The sequence below is a fragment of the Megalopta genalis genome, unplaced genomic scaffold, assembly GCF_051020955.1.
Source record: "Megalopta genalis isolate 19385.01 unplaced genomic scaffold, iyMegGena1_principal scaffold0038, whole genome shotgun sequence".
Taxonomy (NCBI): domain Eukaryota; kingdom Metazoa; phylum Arthropoda; class Insecta; order Hymenoptera; family Halictidae; genus Megalopta; species Megalopta genalis.
Window position 1 is genome coordinate 1,960,001 of NW_027476107.1, and position 10,000 is coordinate 1,970,000.

A 10,000-nucleotide genomic window follows, 5' to 3' on the forward strand; every position below is an offset into this window, starting at 1 on the left:
CTCTAGAATTACCACAGTTATCCAAGTAAATTTTAGTACGATCTAAGAAACCATAACTGATTTAATGAGCCATTCGCGGTTTCACCTTAATACGGCATGTACTGAGACATGCATGGCTTAATCTTTGAGACAAGCATATGACTACTGGCAGGATCAACCAGGGAACTATACAATATGTATATATAAAATGGACAAAATTTAAATCCTTTTCCATCGTCGCCTGTTTCATATATATATGTCAGGTCGACACACCACTTTTCTCTTTCAAATATGTACAAGTTTTGCCACATTCCGCGCTTGTAACATATCTTCTTTAACGCTCAATTTCTTTCATTTTTCTACCATACAGATATTTTACCGTACGCCCAAAAACGTACGTATTATATTTTTGTTCTATCATAAAATCACATTTTTCTACGTACGCCAGCTTCGTACGTTTCTATCTTTGCCTTCATAAAATCACAAGATAATTTTATCTTCAAGAGTCTCGCTATTAACATCTTGTAAGATAAATGTACGTCCCAGCTAAAACGTACAAATACTTCAAGTTAAGTAATAATATATCATCGCTATTGACAAATTTTTAAGATCCAAGACACAGTTCTCTCTATATGTTTTAATATTTTTTATGTACTCAAATATATTCAAAGGAAAAAGTACATGGGTGATGCCATAGTCGTGGAAGCGCGTACGCTCACGCTGATCTTCTGACCGCCGGAAGCACGAAACCTCTGATCTGGGCAAAATCGGCAAGCCGAGGAAGAACGGACAGGACACATGCTGGACTGGCGAGAAAGCGTGTTCTTCCGCTCGCGCTAGGCATTTCGATTTCTGACACCTCTTGATTTAAAAAATCAGTTTTTTGATAGTTTTCTCTCTCCACTGGGCTATTCATTTTAGCCACAGTTTTCAATTGGTACGATTTGCTTCCAAATCTTACAGATGCATTTTAAAAAATTTTTCCATCGCTCGGACAGAAGAGTCGATTGCTCAGTGAGTACGAGTATACATACAAAGTGCATACGGGTAACCAACCCCGTAGGGCTTGCCACATATGGGCCATTCGGTCAAAGACACCGACCCGTGGCCACGCTGTGTGGAGAAAAGTCCGTAACGTAAACGGCACGAAACAGTCAGGACCGAAGCCCCGAAGGAGCTCTGAGACAGCTTCTCGACCGAGATCGTAGAATTGGCCCAAAACCCGCTCTGCTCCATCCGCCTCGCACGGACCGTGTATCTCTTATAGATACCGAACGGCCGGCAAGGACGCCGGCGCCGCCGGCCGAATAGCACGCGCGCTTACGAGTGTAAACCGCCGCGGCAACAGACCGCCCGGCCGTGCTGTTGTAACATAGCGCGTGAACGAACGAAAAAAAAATTTATAGTAAACATTAAAATAAATTACACCACCGTAAACTAGACAAAAAATTACACATTTTTTCCCAATATGAAAATTTTCACAAACTTTTCAAAGTCCCATCGCATCGAGTAAACTTTTTTAATAACGCTTCCGCACGATTCTAAATGCTTAATCCATATGTGAAATCGTTCACTGATCACGAATATCGTATTTAAAAAAATTACAAAAATTTATTTTTCCAAATAATCAAAAAAAACCGAAAAATCACAAGAGTAAAGTACCATTATTTTAAACAATATGTCGTTCTAAATGCTTAATCCCTATGTAAAAAAATTATCTAAGCAAGAATATGTAATTGAAAAAAATTAGAAAAATTTATTTTAGCCGTAAATCGAAAATAATGGGGACACCGGAGCTGTTCGAAGCGCCGAGACGCGCCGCGTACGGCCGAATATTTTCTAAGTCCCAACGTACCGATCAAGAGTAAAGTACCATTTTCCTACATTAGATTTCGTTCTAAATGCTTAATCCCTATGTAAAAACGTTAGTTAAGCAAGAATATCGTATTTTTAAAAAAATCTAATGATAGGATTTCCCAGAAAATTGAAAAAACCGTAAAATGTCAAGAGTAAAGTGCCATTTTCTGACATTAGATTTCGTTCTAAATGCTTAATCCCTATGTAAAAAAGTTATTTAAGCAAGAATATGTTATTGAATAAAATGAGAAAAATTTATTTTAGCCGTAAATCGAAAATAATGGATCGAGCGAATCGGTCGATTGCGCCGAGACGCGCTATGATGCAACAGACGAGCGATTGGAACGCCCGAATATTTTCAAAGTCCCAACGTACCGATCAAGAGTAAAGTACCATTTTCCTACATTAGATTTCGTTCTAAATGCTTAATCCCTATGTAAAAACGTTAGTTAAGCAAGAATATCGTATTTTTAAAAAAATCTAATGATAGGATATCCCAGAAAATTGAAAAAACCGTAAAATGTCAAGAGTAAAGTGCCATTTTCTGACATTAGATTTCGTTCTAAATGCTTAATCCCTATGTAGAAACGTTAGTTAAGCAAGAATATCGTATTTTTAAAAAAATCTAATGATAGGATTTTTCAGAAAATTGAAAAAACCGTAAAATGTCAAGAGTAAAGTGCCCTTATTTTAAACAATGTATCGTTCTAAATGCTTAATCCCTATGTAAAAAAGTTATTTTAGCAGGAATATGTTATTGAAAAAAATTAGAAAAATTTATTTTAGCCGTAAATCGAAAATAATGGGGACACCGGAGCTGTTCGAAGCGCCGAGCGCGCCGCGTACGCCCGAATATTTTCAAAGTCCCAACGTACCGATCAAGAGTAAAGTACCATTTTCCTACATTAGATTTCGTTCTAAATACTTAATCCCTATGTAAAAACGTTAGTTAAGCAAGAATATCGTATTTTTAAAAAAATCTAATGATAGGATTTCCCAGAAAATTGAAAAAACCGAAAAATGTCAAGAGTAAAGTGCCATTTTCTGACATTAGATTTCGTTCTAAATGCTTAATCCCTATGTAGAAACGTTAGTTAAGCAAGAATATCGTATTTTTAAAAAAATCTAATGATAGGATTTTTCAGAAAATTGAAAAAACCGTAAAATGTCAAGAGTAAAGTGCCCTTATTTTAAACAATGTATCGTTCTAAATGCTTAATCCCTATGTAAAAAAGTTATTTAAGCAAGAATATGTTATTGAATAAAATGAGAAAAATTTATTTTAGCCGTAAATCGAAAATAATGGATCGAGCGAATCGGTCGATTGCGCCGAGACGCGCTATGATGCAACAGACGAGCGATTGGAACGCCCGAATATTTTCAAAGTCCCAACGTACCGATCAAGAGTAAAGTACCATTTTCCTACATTAGATTTCGTTCTAAATGCTTAATCCCTATGTAAAAACGTTAGTTAAGCAAGAATATCGTATTTTTAAAAAAATCTAATGATAGGATTTCCCAGAAAATTGAAAAAACCGAAAAATGTCAAGAGTAAAGTGCCATTTTCTGACATTAGATTTCGTTCTAAATGCTTAATCCCTATGTAGAAACGTTAGTTAAGCAAGAATATCGTATTTTTAAAAAAATCTAATGATAGGATTTTTCAGAAAATTGAAAAAACCGTAAAATGTCAAGAGTAAAGTGCCCTTATTTTAAACAATGTATCGTTCTAAATGCTTAATCCCTATGTAAAAAAGTTATTTAAGCAAGAATATGTTATTGAATAAAATGAGAAAAATTTATTTTAGCCGTAAATCGAAAATAATGGATCGAGCGAATCGGTCGATTGCGCCGAGACGCGCTATGATGCAACAGACGAGCGATTGGAACGCCCGAATATTTTCTAAGTGCCAACGTACCGATCAAGAGTAAAGTACCATTTTCCTACATTAGATTTCGTTCTAAATGCTTAATCCCTATGTAAAAACGTTAGTTAAGCAAGAATATCGTATTTTTAAAAAAATCTAATGATAGGATTTCCCAGAAAATTGAAAAAACCGAAAAATGTCAAGAGTAAAGTGCCATTTTCTGACATTAGATTTCGTTCTAAATGCTTAATCCCTATGTAGAAACGTTAGTTAAGCAAGAATATCGTATTTTTAAAAAAATCTAATGATAGGATTTTTCAGAAAATTGAAAAAACCGTAAAATGTCAAGAGTAAAGTGCCCTTATTTTAAACAATGTATCGTTCTAAATGCTTAATCCCTATGTAAAAAAGTTATTTTAGCAGGAATATGTTATTGAAAAAAATTAGAAAAATTTATTTTAGCCGTAAATCGAAAATAATGGGGACACCGGAGCTGTTCGAAGCGCCGAGCGCGCCGCGTACGCCCGAATATTTTCAAAGTCCCAACGTACCGATCAAGAGTAAAGTACCATTTTCCTACATTAGATTTCGTTCTAAATACTTAATCCCTATGTAAAAACGTTAGTTAAGCAAGAATATCGTATTTTTAAAAAAATCTAATGATAGGATTTCCCAGAAAATTGAAAAAACCGAAAAATGTCAAGAGTAAAGTGCCATTTTCTGACATTAGATTTCGTTCTAAATGCTTAATCCCTATGTAGAAACGTTAGTTAAGCAAGAATATCGTATTTTTAAAAAAATCTAATGATAGGATTTTTCAGAAAATTGAAAAAACCGTAAAATGTCAAGAGTAAAGTGCCCTTATTTTAAACAATGTATCGTTCTAAATGCTTAATCCCTATGTAAAAAAGTTATTTTAGCAGGAATATGTTATTGAAAAAAAATAGAAAAATTTATTTTAGCCGTAAATCGAAAATAATGGGGACACCGGAGCTGTTCGAAGCGCCGAGCGCGCCGCGTACGCCCGAATATTTTCAAAGTCCCAACGTACCGATCAAGAGTAAAGTACCATTTTCCTACATTAGATTTCGTTCTAAATACTTAATCCCTATGTAAAAACGTTAGTTAAGCAAGAATATCGTATTTTTAAAAAAATCTAATGATAGGATTTCCCAGAAAATTGAAAAAACCGAAAAATGTCAAGAGTAAAGTGCCATTTTCTGACATTAGATTTCGTTCTAAATGCTTAATCCCTATGTAGAAACGTTAGTTAAGCAAGAATATCGTATTTTTAAAAAAATCTAATGATAGGATTTTTCAGAAAATTGAAAAAACCGTAAAATGTCAAGAGTAAAGTGCCCTTATTTTAAACAATGTATCGTTCTAAATGCTTAATCCCTATGTAAAAAAGTTATTTAAGCAAGAATATGTTATTGAATAAAATGAGAAAAATTTATTTTAGCCGTAAATCGAAAATAATGGATCGAGCGAATCGGTCGATTGCGCCGAGACGCGCTATGATGCAACAGACGAGCGATTGGAACGCCCGAATATTTTCAAAGTCCCAACGTACCGATCAAGAGTAAAGTACCATTTTCCTACATTAGATTTCGTTCTAAATGCTTAATCCCTATGTAAAAACGTTAGTTAAGCAAGAATATCGTATTTTTAAAAAAATCTAATGATAGGATTTCCCAGAAAATTGAAAAAACCGAAAAATGTCAAGAGTAAAGTGCCATTTTCTGACATTAGATTTCGTTCTAAATGCTTAATCCCTATGTAGAAACGTTAGTTAAGCAAGAATATCGTATTTTTAAAAAAATCTAATGATAGGATTTTTCAGAAAATTGAAAAAACCGTAAAATGTCAAGAGTAAAGTGCCCTTATTTTAAACAATGTATCGTTCTAAATGCTTAATCCCTATGTAAAAAAGTTATTTAAGCAAGAATATGTTATTGAATAAAATGAGAAAAATTTATTTTAGCCGTAAATCGAAAATAATGGATCGAGCGAATCGGTCGATTGCGCCGAGACGCGCTATGATGCAACAGACGAGCGATTGGAACGCCCGAATATTTTCGAAGTGCCAACGTACCGATCAAGAGTAAAGTACCATTTTCCTACATTAGATTTCGTTCTAAATGCTTAATCCCTATGTAAAAACGTTAGTTAAGCAAGAATATCGTATTTTTAAAAAAATCTAATGATAGGATTTCCCAGAAAATTGAAAAAACCGAAAAATGTCAAGAGTAAAGTGCCATTTTCTGACATTAGATTTCGTTCTAAATGCTTAATCCCTATGTAGAAACGTTAGTTAAGCAAGAATATCGTATTTTTAAAAAAATCTAATGATAGGATTTTTCAGAAAATTGAAAAAACCGTAAAATGTCAAGAGTAAAGTGCCCTTATTTTAAACAATGTATCGTTCTAAATGCTTAATCCCTATGTAAAAAAGTTATTTAAGCAGGAATATGTTATTGAATAAAATGAGAAAAATTTATTTTAGCCGTAAATCGAAAATAATGGATCGGGCGAATCGGTCGATTGCGCCGAGACGCGCAATGATGCAACAGACGAGCGATTGGAACGCCCGAATATTTTCCAAGTGCCAACGTACCGATCAAGAGTAAAGTACCATTTTCCTACATTAGATTTCGTTCTAAATGCTTAATCCCTATGTAAAAACGTTAGTTAAGCAAGAATATCGTATTTTTAAAAAAATCTAATGATAGGATTTCCCAGAAAATTGAAAAAACCGTAAAATGTCAAGACTAAAGTGCCATTTTCTGACATTAGATTTCGTTCTAAATGCTTAATCCCTATGTAGAAACGTTAGTTAAGCAAGAATATCGTATTTTTAAAAAAATCTAATGATAGGATTTTTCAGAAAATTGAAAAAACCGTAAAATGTCAAGAGTAAAGTGCCCTTATTTTAAACAATGTATCGTTCTAAATGCTTAATCCCTATGTAAAAAAGTTATTTTAGCAGGAATATGTTATTGAATAAAATGAGAAAAATTTATTTTAGCCGTAAATCGAAAATAATGGATCGAGCGAATCGGTCGATTGCGCCGAGACGCGCTATGATGCAACAGACGAGCGATTGGAACGCCCGAATATTTTCAAAGTCCCAACGTACCGATCAAGAGTAAAGTACCATTTTCCTACATTAGATTTCGTTCTAAATGCTTAATCCCTATGTAAAAACGTTAGTTAAGCAAGAATATCGTATTTTTAAAAAAATCTAATGATAGGATTTCCCAGAAAATTGAAAAAACCGAAAAATGTCAAGAGTAAAGTGCCATTTTCTGACATTAGATTTCGTTCTAAATGCTTAATCCCTATGTAGAAACGTTAGTTAAGCAAGAATATCGTATTTTTAAAAAAATCTAATGATAGGATTTTTCAGAAAATTGAAAAAACCGTAAAATGTCAAGAGTAAAGTGCCCTTATTTTAAACAATGTATCGTTCTAAATGCTTAATCCCTATGTAAAAAAGTTATTTAAGCAAGAATATGTTATTGAATAAAATTAGAAAAATTTATTTTAGCCGTAAATCGAAAAAAAGACTGTTCGTTTCTCTGTCTCTCTCGCGCGATCGAACTATCGATGTTTCCCGACAAACTATTGGGAGTTTAATTAAACTTTATACATGAAATTACGCGTTCTGATCCCTGCTACACAGCCGTATACTTTTTATAATTTTGTGGAATCGGGAACCTTGAAATATTTAACATAACGCGGATCGTCTGTCTCTGTCTCTTTCTAGATCGGAAGAATCGATGTTTCCCGGCAAACTATTGGGAGTTTAATTAAACTTTATACATGAAATTACTCGTTTTGATCCCCGCTACACAGCCGTATACTTTTTATAATTTTGTGGAATCGGGAACCTTGAAATATTTAACATAACGCGGATCGTCTGTCTCTGTCTCTTTCTAGATCGGAAGAATCGATGTTTCCCGGCAAACTATTGGGAGTTTAATTAAACTTTATACATGAAATTACTCGTTTTGATCCCCGCTACACAGCCGTATACTTTTTATAATTTTGTGGAATCGGGAACCTTGAAATATTTAACATAACGCGAATCGACTATCTCTGTCTCTTTCTAGATCGGAATAATCGATGTTTCCCGGCAAACTATTGCGAGATTAATTAAACTTTATACATGAAATTACTCGTTTTGATCCCCGCTACACAGCCGTATACTTTTTATAATTTTGTGGAATCGGGAACCTTGAAATATTTAACATAACGCGGATCGTCTGTCTCTGTCTCTTTCTAGATCGGAAGAATCGATGTTTCCCGGCAAACTATTGGGAGTTTAATTAAACTTTATACATGAAATTACTCGTTTTGATCCCCGCTACACAGCCGTATACTTTTTATAATTTTGTGGAATCGGGAACCTTGAAATATTTAACATAACGCGGATCGTCTGTCTCTGTCTCTTTCTAGATCGGAAGAATCGATGTTTCCCGGCAAACTATTGGGAGTTTAATTAAACTTTATACATGAAATTACTCGTTTTGATCCCCGCTACACAGCCGTATACTTTTTATAATTTTGTGGAATCGGGAACCTTGAAATATTTAACATAACGCGAATCGACTATCTCTGTCTCTTTCTAGATCGGAATAATCGATGTTTCCCGGCAAACTATTGCGAGATTAATTAAACTTTATACATGAAATTACTCGTTTTGATCCCCGCTACACAGCCGTATACTTTTTATAATTTTGTGGAATCGGGAACCTTGAAATATTTAACATAACGCGGATCGTCTGTCTCTGTCTCTTTCTAGATCGGAAGAATCGATGTTTCCCGGCAAACTATTGGGAGATTAATTAAACTTTATACATGAAATTACTCGTTTTGATCCCCGCTACACAGCCGTATACTTTTTATAATTTTGTGGAATCGGGAACCATGAAATATTTAACATAACGCGGATCGTCTGTCTCTGTCTCTTTCTAGATCGGAAGAATCGATGTTTCCCGGCAAACTATTGGGAGTTTAATTAAACTTTATACATGAAATTACTCGTTTTGATCCCCGCTACACAGCCGTATACTTTTTATAATTTTGTGGAATCGGGAACCTTGAAATATTTAACATAACGCGGATCGTCTGTCTCTGTCTCTTTCTAGATCGGAAGAATCGATGTTTCCCGGCAAACTATTGGGAGTTTAATTAAACTTTATACATGAAATTACTCGTTTTGATCCCCGCTACACAGCCGTATACTTTTTATAATTTTGTGGAATCGGGAACCATGAAATATTTAACATAACGCGGATCGTCTGTCTCTGTCTCTTTCTAGATCGGAAGAATCGATGTTTCCCGGCAAACTATTGGGAGTTTAATTAAACTTTATACATGAAATTACTCGTTTTGATCCCCGCTACACAGCCGTATACTTTTTATAATTTTGTGGAATCGGGAACCTTGAAATATTTAACATAACGCGGATCGTCTGTCTCTGTCTCTTTCTAGATCGGAATAATCGATGTTTCCCGGCAAACTATTGGGAGATTAATTAAACTTTATACATGAAATTACTCGTTTTGATCCCCGCTACACAGCCGTATACTTTTTATAATTTTGTGGAATCGGGAACCTTGAAATATTTAACATAACGCGGATCGTCTGTCTCTGTCTCTTTCTAGATCGGAATAATCGATGTTTCCCGGCAAACTATTGCGAGATTAATTAAACTTTATACATGAAATTACTCGTTTTGATCCCCGCTACACAGCCGTATACTTTTTATAATTTTGTGGAATCGGGAACCTTGAAATATTTAACATAACGCGGATCGTCTGTCTCTGTCTCTTTCTAGATCGGAAGAATCGATGTTTCCCGGCAAACTATTGGGAGATTAATTAAACTTTATACATGAAATTACTCGTTTTGATCCCCGCTACACAGCCGTATACTTTTTATAATTTTGTGGAATCGGGAACCTTGAAATATTTAACATAACGCGGATCGACTATCTCTGTCTCTTTCTAGATCGGAAGAATCGATGTTTCCCGGCAAACTATTGGGAGATTAATTAAACTTTATACATGAAATTACTCGTTTTGATCCCCGCTACACAGCCGTATACTTTTTATAATTTTGTGGAATCGGGAACCTTGAAATATTTAACATAACGCGGATCGACTATCTCTGTCTCTTTCTAGATCGGAAGAATCGATGTTTCCCGGCAAACTATTGGGAGATTAATTAAACTTTATACATGAAATTACTCGTTTTGATCCCCGCTACACAGCCGTATACTTTTTATA

General features: G+C 34.6%; 1 non-coding gene across 1 annotated transcript in view; it reads right to left on the reverse strand.

Annotated features, from left to right (window-relative positions):
* Positions 1–164, reverse strand: part of LOC143261164 (small subunit ribosomal RNA) — a 1,921-nt gene extending 1,757 nt beyond the window's left edge. The window contains exon 1 of the ribosomal RNA XR_013035382.1: positions 1–164. This exon is cut by the window's left edge and continues 1,757 nt beyond it. This is a non-coding gene — a ribosomal RNA (small subunit ribosomal RNA).
* Between the last annotated feature and the right edge of the window lie 9,836 nt (positions 165–10,000).